This window comes from Trachypithecus francoisi, unplaced genomic scaffold (assembly GCF_009764315.1).
Source record: "Trachypithecus francoisi isolate TF-2019V2 unplaced genomic scaffold, Tfra_2.0 Lachesis_group11, whole genome shotgun sequence".
NCBI classification, from domain to species: domain Eukaryota; kingdom Metazoa; phylum Chordata; class Mammalia; order Primates; family Cercopithecidae; genus Trachypithecus; species Trachypithecus francoisi.
Genome location: NW_022681456.1, coordinates 84,093,430 through 84,115,574, shown reverse-complemented (window position 1 = coordinate 84,115,574; position 22,145 = coordinate 84,093,430). Strand labels below are relative to the sequence as shown.

General features: G+C 40.9%; 1 protein-coding gene across 2 annotated transcripts in view; it reads right to left on the bottom strand.

Annotated features, from left to right (window-relative positions):
- The window catches only part of LIMA1 (LIM domain and actin binding 1), a 103,728-nt gene extending 82,864 nt beyond the window's left edge, over positions 1-20,864 (bottom strand). For both annotated transcript variants that reach the window (XM_033222118.1, XM_033222119.1), the window contains exon 1: positions 20,715-20,864. The gene's annotated coding sequence lies outside the window, so the exon portion shown is untranslated. The remainder of the gene's footprint in view (positions 1-20,714) is intronic.
- Positions 20,865-22,145: the final 1,281 nt, after the last annotated feature.

Here is a 22,145-nt window from a genome sequence, read left to right as displayed (position 1 = left end):
CATTGCGGAAAGAATTAAACAAGTTCTTAAGTGTCAAGTATGTACAACTCTACCTAGCACCCAATAAGAGCTTAAGAAGTCATTTATTTACTTATTTACGTATCAATAAATGCTATTTAACCCTTTCCTTGCTTTGTCTTTTGCCTTTCTGACATCTAGTATATTGCTTTCTAAACAGAAGGAACTCTATAAACACATCTTGAATAAAATTGGACAAAGCTTTGCACATATGGACTTTGCACAAGCTTTTCCTCACATTTTTTTTTTTTTTTTTTTTTTTTTTTGAGATGGAGTCTTGCTCTGTCGCCCGGGCTGGAGTGCAGTGGCCGGATCTCAGATCACTGCAAGCTCCGCCTCCCGGGTTTACGCCATTCTCCTGCCTCAGCCTCCCGAGTAGCTGGGACTACAGGCGCCCGCCACCTCGCCCGCCTAGCTTTTTTTGTATTTTTTAGTAGAGACGGGGTTTCACCATGTTAGCCAGGATGGTCTCGAACTCCTGACCTCGTGATCCGCCCGTCTCGGCCTCCCAAAGTGCTGGGATTACAGGCTTGAGCCACCGCGCCCGGCCTCCTCACATCTTTAGGTAGGCTCAAGTTATCTCTTGATACAAGCCATTCTCTGAGCACACTGCTACCCTCTGTCTGAAAATGCTTGAGCCTCCCTGGCCTTCTGCTATAGGTCCCAGCTTGGGGGACACTTTGTTCCAGATACCTTCCCTGACCCCTCAAGCTTGGGCTAAAACGTTCCTTATAAGTTCTCAAAGTATTAGACCTATCCCTACCTGATCAGATTGTTAATTTTTTTTTTCTGAGACAAAGTCTCACTCTTGTCTCCCAGGCTGGAGTGCAGTGGTGTGATCATAATTATTGCAGCCTCGAACTCCTGGGCTCAAGCAATCCTCCAAGCTCAACCTCCCAAAGTGTTGGGATTATAGGTGTGAGCCACTGTGCCTGTCCCACACTGTAATTTTTAAAAATCACACTGTATTTTAACTCCCAGAACAGTGCCTGACACATGGTGGGCACTCAAGTATTTGTTAATGAAGAGAGGGATCCCAGGGATCTGAAATATATATAATTTTTGGATTCAGCTATTTTTAGAGACTAGTGTTTTTGGGGAAAAGAAATCAAACAATAGAGTAGGTTGTATATGTTTATTCCAAAATAAATCTTTCCAAGGTATGGGAAACCGGTGGAGATAGCCATCAAAAAAATGGTCTCCAGTATTCTACTAAGGTAGAATAAAACTGAACCCCATCAATATTGTTTTAGTTAACTCCCTCTACTGAGATAATTTAGGTGTTTTCTTATAAATGCTAATGAATAACTATTTGGCTCTACAGGTAACAAAATCAAATAGTAATTTTAGAAACAAAAAGGAAGATGAGAAATAAAGGGGGAAAAACACTAAATTCAGTTGGTTACAAATTTGAGCGTACATAGAATCACTTAGGAAATGTGTATACAATACTGATTTTCAGGTCCCATCCCATGATTCTGATTCATTAGGTCTGGAGAAAGGCTCAAAAAACCCACATTTTAATAAGAACCTCGAAGTAACTCTAGTGTCAGAGGTTCCCTCATCAAATGCTGGAAAACACTGAATTAAAGGGTTTAAGGCAGGACACAGTGGCTCATGCCTGTAATCTTAGCACTTTGGGAGGCTGAGGAGAGAGGACCGCTTGAGGCCAGAAGTTCCAAACCAGCCTAGGCAACATGGCAAGACCTGTTCTCTGTCAAAAAATAAAATAAAGTAAAATAAAATAAAATAAAAATTAGCTGGGTATGGTGGTGCATGCCTGTGATCCTAGCTACTTGGCTGAAACAGGAGGATTACTTGAGCCCAGGAGGTCGAGGCTGCAGTGAGCCATGATCACACCATTGCACTCCAGCCTCGGCAAGAGAGCACGATTCTGACTCAAAAATAAATAAGTAAAGGGTTTAAGACCTACATGTATTCTAAGAAAAATGGAAAGACAACAACAGAAAATATTTTTATATTGCCCACTTCAATTTTATGTTGCCATTCAAATTTGACAGTGTAAGGAAAATGGCTGCTCTTTAAAAGTACACAGAAGTTCGGACAAAAATGAATCTGAGACACTGTACTGATTAATTCAATCTGCCTAATTTGATGCCCATCATCTAGGTTCACCTAGTACTTCTCTGTCCAGATGGCACAAAATAATTGTGTTAAAGCAATGACTCATGATAATAAAATTGAGTTATTCTCATTCTTTTTTTTCTCTAGCCAGGTTTGTTGCTGAATTTAAAATGCTGCTTGAGAAAGATAAGAAGGTTAAAAAATAGAAACTCTTTTATTTTTATCTACTGAATAAGAGGTCAACTATAATATGAATTGCCCAAAGTTAAAGTAGGCAGCCAACAGGCTTGTGCTCTCATCTTGAATCTGCCACTAATTAGTGGTATGACCATGAACAAGCCACTTCTCTGGGTCCTTCTTTCTTCCTGTGCAAAATGAAGGGGTTAAAATAGCCTAGTGCTTTTCTAGCTGCAGGTCACAATTAGTGAGTTGTGAAAGCAACTTTAGCGGTCAGAATCAACGTGTTCGTTTTGATGAAAAAGAACAGAATGCAACTGAAAATGTTAAAGTGCATCAGACATAGTACAGGTAGATTTTTTTTGAAGTTTTTGTTTCAGTTATTTGTATGTGTATAAACTGAATAGGAACGTAAAATATTTCTTATTGTGGGGTATAGTAAAAATATAGTTTGACAAGTGTCAGCAAGGATGTGGAGAAACTGGAACCGTTATACACTGCTAGTGGAAACGTAAAATGGTGCAGCCACTTTGGAAAACAGTCTGGTGGTTCCTCAAAACATTAAACACAGAGTTACCATGGAATCCAGCAATTCCATTCCTATGTGTGTGTATATATATACTCAAGAGAAATGACAACACATGTCCACACAGAAACTTGTACACAAATGTTCGTCAACTGATGAAAGGATGAACAAAATGTGGTATACTGATACAAGGGAATATTATTCGGTTATAAAGAGTAATGTAGTGCTGACACATGCTACAACATGGATGAACCTTGAAAATATTAAGCTAAGTGACAGGAGCCAGTCACGAAAGACCATTTACTGTATGATTCCATTTATATGAAAGGTCCAGAACAGGCAAATCTATAGAGACAGAAAGAGAATTAGTGGTTGCCTGGGACTGGCAGTAGGAAGACAAGGAACTGACTGCTGATGGGTATGAGTTTTCTCTGGAAGGTGATAAAATGTTGTAAAATTGATTATGGTGATGGCTGCACAACTGTGTGACCATATTAAAACCACTGAACTGCACACTTTAGGTGAATTGTATGGTATATAAATAATTTTTCAATAAAACTTTATAATTTTTAAATGATTGCTTGAAAGTCATTAGACTAGATGACAGATGATCACTGAGGTCCCTGAGAATTCTCATGCGGCCCCCCACAGGGCTCACCTTGCCCACCCTTACCCCATGACTCTCTGGAGGCAGGGCAGTAGAATGGAAACACCAGCTGGTTCCAATTCCCATTCCAGTGCTTACCAGATGCATGGCAACCTCTCTGTACTTTACTTTCCTTCTATGCAAAAGGAAAATGATAAATCTGCCTTACAGGGTTGTTTTAAACTAAAGGAGACAGTAAATGTAAAACAGTGCCTGGCACATTGCTTGAGGTCAGAGGCAAATCTTGTCAGTCTTCACATGCTTCAGAGTCTAAGCCACATTCAATAAACATTATTCTAAAGGTTCAGTTAATAGAACTCATGGGTTTAGCTTATTTTATGTGTCATATTGACTTAAGAAGGTTTATGTCAATAAGGCCGTGATTAAAAATAATTCATGGCCAGGCACAGTGGCTCACACCTGTTAATCCCAACACTTTGGGAGGCTGAGGTTGGAGGATCACTTGAGCCCAGAGTTCAAAATCAGCCTGGGCATGATGGTAAGACTCCACCTCTATAAAAAATTTTAATAATTAGCCGGGTGTGGTGGTGGGTGCCTGTGGTTCCAGCTACTTGACGGGCTGAAGTGGGAAGACTGCCTGAGCCCAGGAGATAGAGGCTGCAGTGAGCTGTGATGGTGCTACTGCATTCCAGCCTGGGCAGCAGAGTGAGACCAGTCTCAAAATTAAAAAAAAAAAAATGTTACATTTGCTTCAGCTGTTTGACTTTTTAGCTTGAAAGTTGCTCTCATTATTTAAAACATTGCTGGTCACGGCGGTGGCTCATGCCTGTAATCCCAGCACTTTGGGAGGCCAAGGCGGGTGGATCACCTGAGGTCAGGAGTTCGAGACCAGTCTGACTAACATGGAGAAACCCCATCTCTACTAAAAATATAAAATTAGCTGGGCGTGGTGGCGCATGCCGGTAATCCTAGCTACTTGGGAGGCTGAGGCAGGAAAATCACTTGAACTGAGAAGGAAGAGGTTGCAGTGAGCCAAGATCATGCCATTGCACTCCAGCCTGGGCAATAAGGACAAAATTCCGTCTCAAAAAAAAAAAAATTTTGCTCATCACTATATAATGGAAGTAGTAACATTAGTTGAAGAGAAATTGTTTCTTTAAAATATCAACATTTTTATTTCATAATTATTGGAAAAACTACCCATTTTTTAAATGTTTTGAGCACTTTGACCAATTATTTACTGTAGTTTTTATTCAAAAGTCAAATTAAACACAAATCACTTTTTTCACATAAATATAACTTAGTGAATTATAAAAAGGATAAGTCCAAATACATGCTGGCCTTTGTAAGGTTCTTGTACAATGCAAGTTTTTTAAATCTTTAATTAGGTCAAGTGGTTTTCAAAAAAAAACTTCAGTAGCCATGGTGGAATCCACGAACATCCTTCCCATCTCCACACAGCACCATCCTTCCTTACCCTCCTCCTTCCCGTTGGGAACCTTCTTCCGCAGGGTCTCAACAAGCCCACTGAACCAGAGCTGCCACTTCCTTCACTGTCTAGGCTCCTTTGTCAGTGACTGGTCAAAGATGGGCCTGCTCCATATAAACAATTATATGGAAATACACAATGTAAGAAGAAGTCCCTGCCAGCTCTTGTCTGCCCTTCCCCCAAACCAATTCTACTTCTCAAAGGTAACCTCTGTCAAAGTCTGGAGTATAAACTTTCTGATATTACCTATACAATAATAATAATTGCCAACAGATAGCACTATGTGTCAGTCACTGTACTAAGCACTCTACATATGTTATCTCAGTTTACCCTTGCAACAAGTCATGAGGTAGGTACCATCACGATGCCTATTTTACAGATGAGAAAACTGAGGCACAGAGAAATTGACACACAACATGCATAAATACAAACATGTTTTAGAAATACGATGGTTTCATGTTAATGTGCTGTTCAGCAATTATTTCTTTCCTCTTGGACATCTTCCCATCTCGAGGCATACAGATCTATCTCAACCTTTCAGAACCTCATAATATTTCATTCTGTAATAGTTTAAAACCTATTTAACAAGGCTCCTGTGGATGAACATGTAGGTTGCTTTTGCTTCTTCATTGTTATGAATAAGAATGCAACGTACATGCTTGTACTACTGCCTACCTGGGGTGGGATGCATCTACGGCATAAATTCCTAGAGGGAGCATTTCTAGTTTAAAAGGCCTATGCATTAAATTTTTAAACAGATATTCTGAGATTTCCCTCAAAAAAGTCACATCCATTTATATTTGAATCTTTCTCCACATTCTTATCAGTAATAAGCATTATTTTTATTTTTTCCAATCTGATAGAAGATGTGTGAAAATGGTACATTATTGTTTCAGTTTTCACTCCTTTAATCATGAGTGAGGTTGAACATATTTTCAAATATGTGTTGGCCGCTCAATACATTTACTTTTTTTTATTCTGAGACAGAATCTCACTCTGTCACCTAGGCTGGAGTGCAGTGGTGTGATCTCAGCTCACTGCAGCCTCTGCCTCCTGGGTTCCAGTGATTCTCCTGCCTTAGCTTCCTGAATAGCTGGGATTACAGATGTGCGCCACCACGCGCAGCTAATTTTTGTATTTTTTTTAGAGAGAGGGTTTCACCATGTTGGCCAGGTTGGTCTCGAACTCCTGACCTCAGATGATCCGCCTGCCTCAGCCTCCCAAAGTTCTGGGATGATTACAGGTGTGAAAATCACTGTGCCCCCCGGCCACATTTACTTTTTTTTTTTTTTTTTTTGAGATGGAGTCTCGCTCTGTCGCCAGGCTGGAGTGCAGTGGTACAATTTTGGCTCACTGCAACCTCCGCTTCCTGGGTTCAAGCAATTCTCCTGCTTCAGCCTCCTGAGTAGTTGGGATTACAGGTATCATGCCCAGCTACTTTTTGTATTTTTAGTAGAGATAGGGTTTCACCATGTTGGCCAGGATGGTCTTGATCTCTTGACCTTGTGATCTGCCTGCCTTGGCCTCCCAAAGTGCTGGGATTACAGGCAGGAGCCACCACACCCAGCCCGCCTATTTTTTCTTTTGTGAAGAACAAGGTCTCAGTATGTTGCCCAGGCTGGCCTCAAACTCCTGGCCTCAAGCTATCTCTCACCTCTGCCTCCCTAACTGCTGGGGTTACAGGTGTAAGCCACCGTGCTCGGCCATATTTATTTTTTTAAACGTCATTTATAAATTGTTTATTATCTCTACAACTTAATTACTTTTTTTAAAATTACACAAGGACTTTCTGAATATTATGTGTAACTCCTTGTACAATTGGATTTGCCTCTCACAACAGCTGTCCTTTCCTGGTGTCTGATTCTTATCGAGATCTCATTAATATTCTTTCCAAACAAAAATGCTGCTTGACTATACAGACGAGAGCCTCATTTCTGTGGAGTTCCTTTTTGCAGGACGCCCACCCCTGACTGCTCATTAATATTCTAAGCAGAGCACAGCCTTGTAAAAAGCCTGACTGACACTGACAGCCCAGGCATTGAGAGAGGATCACTGCTGTTATCCTCCACCACCCAGTCTAGTACTTTCAGATAAGGGTGGCACTCTGAGTATCAGGATCACCTGTGGAATCTGAACCTCTCATATGGAGTCCAAACACATTAATTTTTGCAGACCCAGACCCTAACTGCTCACCATCTAGACATATAATGTCAGAATCAGGTACAAGTTTGAATCCCTTGAGCATAAGCCTGAGGATTGGTTACTGAGTACTAGCCATATGCCAGGTGCTTTACATGTTATCTCATTCCATTTGATCTTATTCGCTTAATTCTTACACTGCCATGAAGCTGTTATTATTATTATTATTGTAAGAGACATGGTCTTGCTATGTTGCCCAGGCTGGTCTCGAACTCCTGGGCTCAAGCAATCCTCCCACCTCGGCCTCCCGAAGTGCTGGGATTATAGGCATGAGCCACCACACCTGGCCAGCAAATATTTATTATTCTTCGTTTACAGAGGAAGAAATTAAGGCTCTAGAAAAGTTCACACAGCTAATAACTGATAGAACTAGGATTTGACACAATCCCACAGACCGTAATGTCCATGTTCTAATGACATATTACAAACCACATCTTCCCGGTATTTAGGGGCTGTCTGGACCAGTCTTATCCTTTAAGAGTCTTGAAACTAGGATTATTAAAGGCTGGGCCAGATGCTCCAGCCTGTTCCACATCTATGCCAACTCTGCCCAAGGCTCCTTTGGGCTCAGGTCTACATATTGAGTCTACTACACACTTACTGGGTAACATGAGGAAAATTACTCTAAGCCTTAGTTTCATCATCATTAAAATGTTCTCTTAGTACACTGCTAAAATAAGTACTTAATAAATAATGATAGCAGTGGTGGTAATAAAGATACCTAACATTGGCCAGGCATGGTGGCTCACGCCTGTAATCTCAGCACTTTGGGAGGCCGAGGCGGGCGGATCACGAGGTCATGAGATCAAGACCATCCTGGCTAACATGGTGAAAACCCGTCTCTACTAAAAATAAAAAAAATTAGCCGGTCTTGGTGGCGGGCGCCTGTAGTCCCAGCTACTCAGGAGGCTGAGGCAGGAGAATGGCGTGAACCCGGGAGGCGGAGCTTGCACTGAGCCGAGATCGCATCACTGCACTCCAGCCTGGGTGACTGAGTGAGACTCCATCTCAAAAAAAAAAAACAAAAAAAAGATACCTAACATTTATTGACCATTTACCATGTGTCAGATACTGTCTTAATTGTTTTGCATATATAACTTATTTAATCTCCATAGTAACACACTCAGAAGTATTACTGTCTCACTTTATGGAAGTGTATTACTGAATAATATTCAGTTGAAGAAACTGAGGCCCAAAGAAGTTAAATAAATGTTAGCTCTTTTCATGTTTTAGGAGGCTGGCTTGGAAACAAAATGATCTCCAGCATGGAAAATAAACCAGAAAAGCAGTTCTAGTGTACATGATTATTTCAGGGTCAGCTTATTTCTGTTAAATCACTGATAAAAAGAGAATATCTCTAATGTAATCTCTGAGAAACTGATAGTTACTACCAGGAACACCAGATCTGATCAAAAACCTGACACCATTTCTCTGCACCATAAAGTCTAAATCTGTAAAAGTTGTATCTCTTAAGGATAAAATTTTAGGGCCGGGTGCGGTGGCTCATGCCTGTAATCCTAGCACTCTGGGAGGCCGAGGCGGGAGGATCACCTGAGATCATGAGTTCCAGACCAGCCTGACTGACATGGAGAAACCCCGTCTCTACTAAAAATACAAAATATTAGCTGGGTGTGGTGGCGCATGTCTGTAATCCCAACTACTCAGGAGGCTGAAGCAGGAGAATTGCTTGAACCTGGGAGGCAGAGGTTGCAGTGAACCGAGATCACACCATTGCACTGCAGCCTGGGCAACAAGAGCAAAACTCCGTCAAAAAAAAAAAAAAAAAAGGAAAGATAAAATTTTAGGCATTATCAATACATCAATACCTCTGTTAGTACTCTTAAATTGGGCCAGGCACCGTGGCTCACACCTATAATCCCAGCACTTTGGGAGGCCAAGGAGGATAGACTGCTTGAGTTCAGGAGTTTGAGACCAGCCTGGGAAAAATGGCAAAATCCCATCTCTACAAAAAATACAAAAAAAAAAAAAGTTAGCCAGGTGTGGTGGCTTGTGCCTATAATCCCAGCTACTCAGAAGGCTGAGGTGGGAGGATTGCTTCAGCCTTGGAGGTGGAGGTTGCAGCGAACCAAGATCACACCACTATGCTCCAGCCTGGGCAACAGAAGGAGACTCTATCTCAAAAAAAAAAAAAAAAAAAAAAAAAGAAAAGAACTCTATGTTGAAGAGACTATAACTATAACCTTCCCATAGGGTTTCTATTACCTTATTCATTCATGTGAATATCTTAATCTTGTGCTTATGAATCCCAGATTAGTTTTTTACATAATTGTGGTAATCTTCATATATCTTATTTAGACAGGTAAAAGAGTAATCCCAGTTACAGTCTTTAAAAACTGACTTTGGGCCAGGTGCAGTGGCTCACACCTGTAATCCCAGCACTTTGGGAGGCCAAGGTGGGAGGATCGTTTGAGCCCAGGAATATGAGGCTGCAATCACTGCACTCCAGCCTCGGTTACAGAGCAAGACTCCACCTTGAAAAACAAAAACAACTGACTTTGGTCTAAAATTTGTAGATCATGAACAACCACCCAAGAACTTTCCTAATCTTCTTTTTTCTCCCTTTAAATTAAAAAATTACCAGATGAAATCCAAGTCTAACTCCACCTCTCTCCCAATTAATAAAATTTGTTATTTGTTCATTTGGTTCCTTCCTGCCCCGTCCCAGCTGATCATTAACTTATTCTAAGGTCAAACATAATCCAACGAAGTGAGGTGTTCTTTTTTTTTTTTTTTTCCCAGTAGTTTTTTTCCACACATAGTAAGAAAAATCTCTTTCGGTAAGTAGAAAAACAGATCATTAAGTCACTAACTTCAAATTTAAGGTAAAGAGTAGAGAAAAACATAGCTAATTAGAAAAATAACATGGAAATTTACAATTGACCAAGACCATTACAACAAAGCACAGACTTTCTCTGAACAGCATATTTCTCCTTTAACCTTTGTACCTTTTCATACTTTAACATCAGATGCACTGAATACCAGTGCCTGGAACATGTAGGGGCTCAATAAATATCTGTCATATGAATGAAAAACTGTTACACTAGTACTCAGTTGCCACACATCTCAACAAAGGCCCACCTACATAATTGAATATCTGCCTAGAAACTACATGCTCACAAGTCTTGCCAATTACATGCTTAATTAAGGCAAAGTTGTTAATTAAGGAGTCTTTACAATCTCAAAGCAAAAGAAACATATACGCTTATTTTAGGAAGGCTCCTTCTGTTAAAGATATAACCTTCTTATAGTAGCCCTTTGTCCTTAATAATTAATCAAGTTTTCTCTAAATACAGGGCTTCTTAGTTTCACTTCTGGCCATTTCCAGGAAGGGCCTGGCTTCCATTCTCATCTGAAATTTTAGATGATATGCTTTTTTTCAGGACTTACTCAATCTGAATAGTCAGTTCAGATCAGTTTAACCAATCCCTTCAAGCAGGAGAATTAAAATGGGTTTACTGAAAAATGACTCTTCTCTAGGCAAATTCTTTAATTCTTCCTTTCTTTAAAAATCTGAGAAGCTACCACATAACAATGCCTTAATCAAGGACAAGTATCACTGAGGCTAGTCACATGAAGATGTACCAAATCACACAGCCACACAAGTGATAAAATTTGGCTACTTATCTGGACCAATGCTAGGCATCTTATTAAGAACTGGTTATAAACCTTTTTATAAGACAGAGTCTTACTCTGTCTCCCAGGCTAATTTTTGTAATTTTAGTAGAGACAGGGTTTTGCCATGTTAGCCAGGCTGGTCTTGAACTCCTGACCTCAAGTGATCCGCCCACCTTGGCCTCCTAAAGTGCTGGGATTACAGGCGTGAGCCACCGCACCTGGCCTGGTTATAAACATATTAATGTTACTGTTTCAATTGAATTTTAATGTTTAGCTTCTAAAAGCTACATCCAATTCGGGACTGTAGAAAACAGTTTACTGAGAGGCATTTGCTGGGTAGTGGTCTTTCAGTTGGCATGGGAAAGATCATCAATGTCTCTGGGTCTCAATTTCTTCATCTCAAAAACAGATATTGATTCACACAGGATGGTTATGAGGACTAAATGAAAGGATAAAAGCAAAAGTACTTTGAAAAGTATCAGCTACTATACAAAGCATTATTTTTAATAAAACTTCAAGCCAGTATTAAGAAAAAAAAGGAATTAAAAAAGACTAACCAATGAAGAGAAATAGAAACTAGAACTAATTTGTTTTAATGTCTGGTTTGACTAGATGTTAATAAGAAACTTTTTGTTTAAAGCTGTTGCTGAAAATCTTTCTAATCAGTACACTGTCCTATTTCAGAGCATGTGTAATAGTAAGTATAATGAAAATCATTTCATCTTTTCTTGAAGATTCTAGATAGCTTCCTAATTTTTCTCCTAGAGAATGAAAACAGAAAAAAAAAAACTTCTGGTTGTTTGTGGATTCCACTAATTGGGTTTTAGTTTTGCCACATTGACTTTTAAAAATGTAATGGGAGTTGATAAACTAGTATAATCCAGAGTAACAACCTGGGAAGTAGATGGCTATAGTGGTTGTAAAATAGTGGCCTGGATCCTGGAAACACCTTGGAAAACTTGCACTCAGATGGAACTGAATCCTGGTTGTCACAGTATCCAAACTTTTGTCCTGCTACCTTCCAAACTCCTCAGAGACTGCTACCTGATTTGAACCCAGATGGACCGACATCAGCTATTGTCCAGTAAAAACAATGCAACACTTTGGATTGCAAACCAAAACAAGACTTGTCCAAATGAAAAGTCTATCTTCAAGGCTTATTCATTCATTCAACAAATATTTATTGAGCATTTACCAAGTCTTCGGCCGTGTTCCAAGTGCTGAAGACGTAATGTTAAAAATGACAGACGGCCGGGCGCGGTGGCTCAAGCCTGTAATCCCAGCACTTTGGGAGGCCGAGACGGGCGGATCACGAGGTCAGGAAATCGAGATCATCCTGGCTAACACGGTGAAACCCCGTCTCTACTAAAAAATACAAAAAAATTAGCCGGGCGAGGTGGCGGGCGCCTGTAGTCCCAGCTACTCGGGAGGCTGAGGCAGGAGAATGGCGTGAACCCGGGAGGCGGAGCTTGCAGTGAGCTGAGATCCGGCCATTGCACTCCAGCCTGGGCGGCAGAGCCAGACTCCGTCTCAAAAAAAAATAAATAAATAAAAAATAAAAATGACAGACAAGGCCGGGGGTGATGGCTCACACCTGTAATCCCAGCACTTTGGGAAGCTGAGGTGGGCAGATCACTTGAGGCCAGGAGTTTGAGACCAGCCTGGCTAACACGGTGAAACCCTGTCTCTAATAATAATAATTTTTTAAAAAATTAGCCAGGAGTGGTGGTGCATGCCTGTAGTCCCAGCTACTCCGGAGGCCTGAGGCATGAGAATCACTTGAACCCATGAGGTGGGGGTTGCAGTGAGCTGAGATCACACCTTTGCACTCCAGCCTGGGACAGAATGAAACTGTGTCTCAAAATAACAAAATAAAATAAATGAGTTCTTAATTGCTTATATGTGCATAATGACTACAAAATGAAAAGGAAGGGAAAGGTTCTCATATCTACAAGGCTTATAATCTTACAAGAAAGCAATAACTTATAAATAGTGACAACATTAAGTAAGGTAAGAAATGAAGAAAAAATTAAGTGTTAAGTAAAGACTGGGGAGGAAGTCACTGATACAAGTAGAAGAAATTAGAAAAGGCTTTTTTTATTAAAAAATTTTTTAAAAGGTAGCATTTGATTTGGGCTCTTAAGGAAAAGGATTTCAACAGGAGTGTGGGGAAGGGGAGGAGCATGAGGCTGTGGGAACTGCATGAGCAAAGGCACAGAGGCAGGAAAGAACTGGGCAGGTCCAGGAAACAGAGAATTATTGTAGGGTCACAGTGCCAGGGTGGGTAGTATTGTGGGAGATAAGCCTAAAAGAATAGGCTGTCAGAGTCGGGGTGTGGGTGTCTTGAAGAGCACGTCAGAAAGTTAGACTGAATTTTCTTAGGCATTGTCTCCCCTCAAGTTTGCATATTAATCTCTTGAGATACTTGTTAGAACTTCAGGTTCCCAGGCCTATCCCTCAGACACACTGATGTGCAGGTCTAGGTGGGACCTGAGACTCTACCTTTTTAACCAACGCTAGGTAATTCTACCACAGGCAATTAGAGGAACCGTATTTTGAAAATCAGTGCTTTTTTTTTAAATGACAACTCTGAACTGCAAGGGAAAAACTAAAGCCAACTCTAAAGATTGCTCAAGGACTCTGGCAAAAAAAAAAAAAAAGAGGGAATCTGAATTAGAAGACTGATTAAAGAGCCCTTATCACTCCTGGGGCAGAATCAACCTAACCTGGGGATTGATCTAAATATGGGTGGAGAAAAGTATTAAAGTGGTAAGGACAACCTCAAGCTTTCTTCTTAGTGAAACTGGGTATATGCAGATGCATGGCGCACAGGGACTATCCACATAGCCTAACAGGTAGCTGGAAATACAGATCAGGAGCTCAGATGTACAAAGGCATTAAACATACTGGTTTGGTACTCTAAAGTAAGTTCAATACAAATTAAAGAATTAAATATAAAGAGTAAAGTGGTAAAAATCAGAAGGAAATGAAAGTATTTAACCAATCTCTGGATGGTGGAGGCCTTCTAAACATCACAGCACCAGAAGAAATCTCAAATTTAAAAATCCAGGCTGGGTGTGGTGGCTCACGCCTGTAATTGTAACACTTTGGAAGGCTGAGGTGGGCAGATTACCTGAGGTCAGGAGTTCAAGATCAGCCTGGCCAATATGGAGAAACCCTGTCTCTATACTAAAAATACAAAAATTAGCTGGGCATGGTGGCGTGTGCCTGTAATCCCAGCTACTTGGGAGGCTGAGGCATTAGAATCATTTGAACCCTGGAGGTGGAGGCTAGAGTGAGCCGAGATCGTGCCACTGCACTCCAGTCTGGGTGACAGAGTGACATCCTGTCTCCAAAAAAAAAAAAAACCACTATAGATAAGTAATAATATACTACATACAAAATTAAAAGGCAAACTAACTGGTTAAATATTTGACCACAGGACAAAAAATTAATATTCTTAAAATACGAGAGTTTATACAAATCACAAAGAAAAACACTAAGAATGGTTCTGTATGAAGTAGAAGAAGCTGTTAAATAACTTGCCTTGGAGACGTATACCCTCTAGTCACAAAATGAGACATTTTTCACATACATTGTAGACAATGGAGTTTTGTGGCATAGATCAGCAGGGCTCCTATGATTTTATCTTTCCAGTTTCCAAGTGTCAGTCTATGGGAAGGCCTAAAAAAATACCAATCTTCTTGACTTCTTTTTTTTTTCTTTCCTTCCCCCAACCCCCACAGCAAGAACCCCATTCAATTTTTTTTTATACTTCTATTTTCCTGAAAGTTAAAGAGCACAAACAAATTAAACTGTCCCCAAGCTTCCCCTGCTACTCTGGTGGAAACTGCCTTTACTGCATCCAGTCTTTCCTCAGGCTCTATATATCTAAAATGAGGTGAAAGGTTAGAGATGAGACAGAAGGTAATTCCAGAATGCCTAGTGAACAGCAGTAGCTCCAAAGGCATCCATTCAGCACAGAGGTTGTCCAGTCTTGGGGATCAAAAGCCCAATCCTTTCATTTTACAGATGAGGCTCTGAGTCAATGAATGAATGACTTGTCCAAGATCACCTGATTGGCCGATGACAACATGAAGTTGGGAATCCTAACTCTCAAACAGCACCCTTTCCATTCTGCAGTACTGCTTCACTGATCACAAGCTCTGGCCCCTCAAAACAATGGGCAGTTATAACACCACAATTTCAACTTCTATATACTTTCCACTTTATCACTCCACTCACTCTATTTCGTCTAATAAACACCTGTGCTTCCCCTACAAAACGCTCCAAATAAAAGAACACCAAACAAAAAAACCAACATAATTAAAATGTTAATACCCAAATAAAAATGGGAATGGGATTAACCCAAACATACTTCACAGAAGAAACAGAAATGAATGTATGAAAAATGTTCTCTTGCCGGGCACAGTGGCTCAAGCCTGTAATCCCAGCACTTTGGGAGGCCGAGACGGGCGGATCACGAGGTCAGGAAATCGAGACCATCCTGGCTAACACGGTGAAACCCCGTCTCTACTAAAAACTACAAAAAACTAGCCGGGCGAGATGGCGGGTGTCTGTAGTCCCAGCTACTCGGGAGGCTGAGGCAGGAGAATGGCGTAAACCCGGGAGGCGGAGCTTGCAGTGAGCTGAGATCCAGCCACTGCACTCCAGCCTGGGCGACAGAGCGAGACTCCGTCCCAAAAAAAAAAAAAAAAAAAAGAAAAATGTTCTCTCTCACTAGCAAAAAAATACAAATTAATTCACTTCTGCCTATCAAATTAGAAAAGATTAAAAAATAATACTCAGGCCGGGCGCAGTTATTCACGCTGTAAACCCAGCACTTTGGGAGGCCGAGGTGGGCGGATCTCCTGAGGTCAGGAGTTTGAGGTCAGCCTGATCAACATGGTGAAACCCTGTCTCTACTAAAGAATACAAAAATTAGCCAGGTGGGCTGGGCGCGGTGGCTCACGCCTGTAATCCCAGCACTTTGGGAGGCTGAGGCAGGCGGATCACGAGGTCAGGAGATGGAGATCATCCTGGCTAACTCGGTGAAACCCCCTCTCTACTAAAAACACAAAAAAATTAGCCGGGCGTGGTGGCGGGCGCCTGTAATCCCAGCTATGTGGGAGGCTGAGGCAGGAGAATGGCGTGAACCCGGGCAGCCGAGGTTGCAGTGAGCCAAGATGGCGCCATTGCACTCCAGCCTGGGCAACAGAGCGAGACTCCATCTCAATAATAATAATATTAATAATAACAATAATATTCAGTGTTACCAAGGCTGCACTAAGATGGGCACTCACAATCACTGCAGTTGAGAATGTTAATATTTAATAAATAATATTATTAAATATTATTTATTATTTATATATAAATAATAATAATATTATTAAATAAATAATATTAAATAGTTAATAATAATAAAGTCTAATCTTTACAAAAAGCAATTTGGGAGCAGGTTTAGTATTTTTAAGTTTTCACACCCCTTGACCTGGTAATTCAACTTCTGGGAATCTAATCTAAGGAAATAATGAGTGATTTGCACAAAGATTTATGCATAAATTTGTTCTCAATTTTTTTGCATTTAATGTAAAACCAAAACACAATTCAATTATGCAACCTCAATACAATAAATTATTAAATAGATTACAATGGAGATTAAATAACCATTAAAATGTTTTCAAAAAATTTTGATGCTAAGAAAAATAATATAAAGCAAAATATCTACTGTAACAGTACGAGTTCAATTACCTTTGCGTTTGTGTGTGTGTGTGTGTGTATCAAAGAAAACAAAACCACTGAAATATATCAAATGGTAACTCTCTCTGGAACAGATTGTGGAACATGGGTTATTTTGTCTTCTTTACAATTTGTTTTTTCCACGTTTTCTTTTCTTTTTTTTTTTTGAGATGGAATCTTGCTTTGTCACCCAGGCTGGAGTGCAGTGGTGTGAGCCTGGCTCTCTGTAACCTCTGCCTCTTGGGTTCAAGCGATTCTCTCGCCTCAGCCTCCTTAGTAGCTGGGACTATAGGCGTGTGCCACCTCGCCCAGCTAATTTTTGTATTTTTAGTAGAGATGGGGTTTCATTATGTTGGCCAGGCTGGTCTCAAACTCCTGACCTCAAGTGATCCACCTGCCTCAGCCTCCCAAAGTGCTGGGATTACAGGCATGAGCCATCACACCGGCCTGTTTTTTCCACATTTTCTATAATAAACATATATAATTTTTATTTTACAATAATATATCTATAATTTTTATTTTTAAATGTGTTGGTATATATGAAAATAAAATAAGAATTATATATACAATATGAAAAAAGTTTTTTAAAAAGATAAATTTTCAGGCCACTTACATGGAGGTGATAGTGGAAGTCATGGAAATAAATCAGATTACACAGGGAGAAAGTATAGTGAGAACAGGACGCTGAGCAGGGCTATGGCAAACCCGGCATTTCAGAGAAAGAAGACTGAGTTAACGGAGTATGGGAGTAAGTGGTTGGATTAGAAAATGCAGAACCAGATAGTAGTCATGTCAAGAAAAGCAAATGAAAGGAAAAACTAGACAAGTTGTTCACTTGGTCAATTATTGCCAAGGGGTAAGGAAAAGGACAGGGAGAGGCCATTAGAGAGAAACCACTGGATACTATGCATGGACAGACAGCTTTCCTGTAGCGCTGGAAGCCAAATTTTTGCTCAGAAGCCAAATCTGAGCAAACGTTACCTGTTTAGTAAAACTGACTATGAAAATAAGTCAGTCCTGGGGCATTAGCTTGAATTTCAGTTTATGGAAAAAGAAAAAAGATTGTGGAAATCTAAAACTAAGTAAAATGGATATTGGGACTAATTTATGGGTAATGAAACAAAAAATGGCAATACTCTGTGCAAGACAAAACATATTTGAAGGACGGTAAAGTTTTCCATATCACAAGCTCTGTTACAGAATAAATAAGGTGGAAAATAGATCCACACTTGCTATCAGAAGTACAAAAAAGTTGCATCTTTTTTTCCCCTAAAGATGAAAGTTCTTAGTTTCAGGGTAGTAGTATTAAGAAATTATTTAAAAGAAAATCAAAGAATGTAAAATTTTCATGGTATCTTGTTAACGTCTTATAAGTGGACATGGGAAGTCTCTAGAAAATTTTCATATATCAAAAAATCATCTGATATGTTTAATAATGGATTGCTTGTTAGGTCAAACTCCATTCTTTTTATGAAAAGAGGTCTTCAGTAGCACAATAATTTGAGTCTTGAGGACTCTGCACCCAGCTTCAGAATAAACTCATCAGTATGGTCCTACCAAGAGTATCATCCTCCATAGAATATTAACTCCACAATCATTAAGTAGAAACTACTTCATTTACAACCACTGGTTTGTTAATAACCTGAAGAGGCTGTGTTAAGTAACCTCACCTGGAGATTACTGTATGCAATCTAAAATGAAGTACCTTAATTTTCTATCCAAAAAACGTAGAGCGAAAGACAATAGCAAACTTAAAAAACAATTGCCTTTTCTAATGGAAATTATTGACTTAGGACTCAAGTTATACATTCTACTATCTGCGGAAAGGGTACAATTCTAATTTAAAAGTCATCTATCTAGTAGTGTATAGAAATAACAATGCCTGAAACTAGTTTCACTGTCAATTTAAATAATAACAAATTCTTCCAATTCGTGGTTAGGTGGCCTATTATGCCAAAGATGTCTAATGAACTCCCACACTCTCAATATTCTTTTGTGTCTGTGTGTGTATATCTTTGATAAATTTTTTGGGTACAGGGGCTCTAAGTTAATTGCAGTTAACTGGTGAAAAATACCAGAGAAAATATAAGAATTTGAAACCTGAAGAAACAGTAGTCAAAATTATACTTAAAAACATTCTTCCCCACCCACCTATCTACCCTGTCTTCCCCACCAAAGAAAAAAGAAAGAGAAAAACATTTTGAGGGCACCTTAGCAGGAAAAAGGATCCCCTGTCACCAAGATGTGAATTGCTTTGGCTTCTGAAGCTTTCTCTTAGAATTATTAGGTTGAAACTTAGCCCCACCTTTAACCAGAGTCTGGAACAAAGCTTGAGTGTACCAAATTAAAGAAAGTTATACAATAAGGTAATTTTTACAAAATGGCACTCCTTTGCTAATGTTGCCAATATACTGTTCTCTTCCCAGGGACTAACTGATAACACTTCCCAACCCAATACAGAACAGTGGAAACAGATTCAACTGTTTACTAAATGCCACATTAACAACAGGGTCTAATCCCATTTTCCATAGGCCATGGAGTTGGAGGAAAGCAGGGTAAGAAATATGAAAGTGATACAAATACATAGATTGAAGAGAATCACTCATTATTACTCAGAGGTTTTTGTTTTTTTGAGGAAAAGCAGAAGAGAGAATTTAAAAACAAAACAAAACACCTATATTCCCTACGCTCCTACAGTACCCTGGGCTGACCTCTAGTATAGAAATGATTTCACTAATACCATAAATTGTATGTGGATCTGTCTAACCCATTTGATTTTAAGTTCTCTCAGGGTAAAGACGTTTGGCACTTTGGATCCACAGTAGGATTCACATGAAAGGCACTCAATATTTTATCCAAAGAATGAAATAAGTCCCTAAACTAATGACTTAGTACATTATATGTTGTTGTATCAATGCAAAACAAGAAAACATAAATGAACACGCACTTTTTTTGGTCTTCTTTCACGCCAACTCTACAATTTTTTGAAGGTCTATCTAAAACGTGATCATCCTGCATCTAGGCTGTATCTCTACAGGAACTCAGAACATGTTTGTTGGGGGTCTGTTCTTTTGTGTCTACATCATACCTCAGAAGAAAGGATTGGTGTTATTTCATGGCTCCTGAAATATTTAGCATTTGTGAATAGTATTGGTAACTAAGCAGATAAAAGGTACTCTGTTAAACCATTTAAATCAAGAGCAAAAGAATACTTACTGTAAAAGAAAACTTCTCCCCAAAATGGGCATTGTCTTAAAAACTGATAACTCCCTAAGTACCTTTGACTAACCTGAAAAGTCAAGTCAATTGAACCATCTAGGATTAGGCAGATCTGGATGGATTAGACTTTTTTTTTTTTTTTGTAGAGACAAGGGTCTTGCTAAGTTGCCTTGGCTGGTCTCCAACACCTGGGCTCAAGTGATCCTCCCGCCTCAGTTTCCCAAAGTGTTGGGATTATAGGCGTGAGCCACTGCGCCCGGCCAAGGCAGACTTTTGAAGGCTGGAATTAGGTGCAAGACAACAGTAGTTCAAATATCTCTCACCAGGATCAGCTAAACCGTTTTTGCAAGCATCAGTAAGGAGGCTAGGAAGGGTGCCAGATGGTTCGTTCCTAGCAGCTACAACTTCAAGCTTTGGTATATGTAGCCAGGGGTGTACAATTACCTTACATTAACATCTACATATGTCGGGGGCAAGTGCCAGCGATATATACACGATAGCGATTCGGGGATGACACATCGGCCGCAAGGACTGCTATATTCTCAACATTCCTCAAAAGGGTGTAAGTATCTTAAACAGAGTTCAGCTGGCATAATGTAAGGGGAGAAAAAATCGAAAAGAGAGGGAATGGCTGAAAACGGAGGAAAAAGAGCAGCTGAGTATTAGAGTATTTCCCTGGAAGGAGGGTATTTGGAGTTTTAATGAATTGCCACCTTCCTCCACCACAGCAGAAAGTATACAGTTAGAATGGAGTGTTCTCGGTGAGAGAGGACAGGGTATTTGCAGCTCCCGCCCTTGGGCAGCAAAGGCTCAGCCCGACGTAAGCACTCCCCACCCCAGCGCAGGCCCCAGAAGTGAGGAAAGAACGGAGGATCAGCGTCCCTCGACCCCTTATCTCGAGGGGAAGGGACTCACACTCCTTGCACTCCCCCCGCCCCAGAAGTCGAAGGAGAAAGAGGGTGTGGAGAGAAGCCAGGGTCTTCGCGCACTCTCCGGTTGTAGAGAGAGAAGGCCCTTACCTGGCTAAAAGCCGCCTTTCCTCTGCGCTGCTACCAGCCCTATCACAGGTCCCGGCGCTCTACCTAGCGCACCTGTCGCGACCAAGCTGCTACACCTACTGCTCCTGCGGCCCCGCCCCGGACCCCGCCCACCACCGCGGGGGCGCGCACGCCAGCCCGCCTCCCGTGCGGCCTCGGGCTGAGCGTGCGCGCCACCGGCGGCGTGCCCGGCGCTCGCGTCTGCTCCAGTCGCTCTGGCGGCGCAGGGCGTTTGTGATGGGAGAGGCTGGCTGCTACCCCTGGTCTCGTCTACCTCCGCACGCCTTTCTCTGAAGGAGACACGCACTTGCACGACAGGGGGTCTGTGCGGCTCTACTTTGGCCTTAACTCTTCTAACTCAAAGTTACCGCAGTGTGACTCTGGAGCCACTCAGGTTTTTCCTAAGCTCAACTGTAGGCCAGCTAGGTTCCTGGTGCTTTGGGGGTAAGTTCTGTGCAGGGAGGGTGTTTTAGAGGAGGCTGTGTGGTGTAGTGGAAAGAGCTGTACATTAATCCTGAAAATGATTTGACAAGGGCGGATGACATCCAAGTTCTCCAACAGCTGTTTTTACTCCTCCACTCAGAATAGGAGCTGTGCTAATGGTTTGGAGACTGTCAGTTGGCCTAGCACTTGGCCATCCTGCCACCAAAATCTTGTCCCGGTTCCGTACCACCTGCATGATGCCTTTTGATAGTATCCTTCTTTCCTGTACCTCAAGCATAGTAGGGTTTCAGACCACAGGTTTTCTGAGGCTTTTCGGAATTCATGCAGCTTGATGCATATTAGTCGGGGCTGCTCGTGGGAAAACGCTTGTAATTACACTTCCTAAAGAAGTTGATGAAAATGTGTAAGGAGAAAAGAGATTTCCAACAGATGATTAATATGCCAGCCAGTTATTCCCTTCTTCCTTCAAATATCCAGCCTAGACTGATTTCTGGATAGGTATTGTAGAAATAAAAATTTCAGACAAAACAAACTTAGATTTTGAATCAGACAGCAGTCAAAACCAGAAGAGGCTCAGACACCCCTGCTCTAGCTGCCCAGGCATCAGACTTTTTAGGCTAAACACGAATGTAAAGAAATTTAATTGGCTACAGCTAAGTGTTTGCCTTATTTGGATATGGTCACACGCGAGGTCCCTAATTATATAACCACTTGGCTGGTTGTCTGTGATTGGTTGAAACTCCATTCAGAATCAGGTATAAGGGGCCCAGCGCGGTGGCTCAAACCTGTAATCCCAGCACTTTGGGAGTCTGAGGCAGGCGGATCGCCTGCGGTTAGGAGTCCGAGACCAGCCTAGCCAACATGGTGAAACCCCGTCTCCACTAAAAACACAAAAATTAGCCAGACGTGGTGGCAAGTGCCTGTAATCCCAGCTACTCGGGAGGCTGAGGCACGAGAATCACTTGAATC